The sequence below is a fragment of the Pollicipes pollicipes genome, unplaced genomic scaffold (genome assembly GCF_011947565.3).
Source record: "Pollicipes pollicipes isolate AB1234 unplaced genomic scaffold, Ppol_2.1 Scaffold_6686;HRSCAF=7923_pilon_pilon_pilon, whole genome shotgun sequence".
NCBI classification, from domain to species: domain Eukaryota; kingdom Metazoa; phylum Arthropoda; class Thecostraca; order Pollicipedomorpha; family Pollicipedidae; genus Pollicipes; species Pollicipes pollicipes.
In genome coordinates this window covers 15,832,991-15,833,213 of record NW_023596921.1, presented here as the reverse complement: position 1 = coordinate 15,833,213, position 223 = coordinate 15,832,991, and positions in this window count along the sequence as shown.

Below are 223 nucleotides of genomic sequence, written 5' to 3'. Positions count from 1 at the left end.
ACATTGACCCGTGGCCTAGAAAGAGGGAAAAATGCTCCGTTCACGAGTGCCCCACGACCGGAAAGTGATCACGTTTACGTTTGCGACACGCATTCAGCAACGAAATCTTACTAACAGCCAATCATCTTCCGCGCATTGTATCATACGTGTCGCATCATCGCTTTTGCGATTGTACCAGGGGCCATGTCGTTTTGACCATAAGCAGAAAACAGCCCGTAGTATG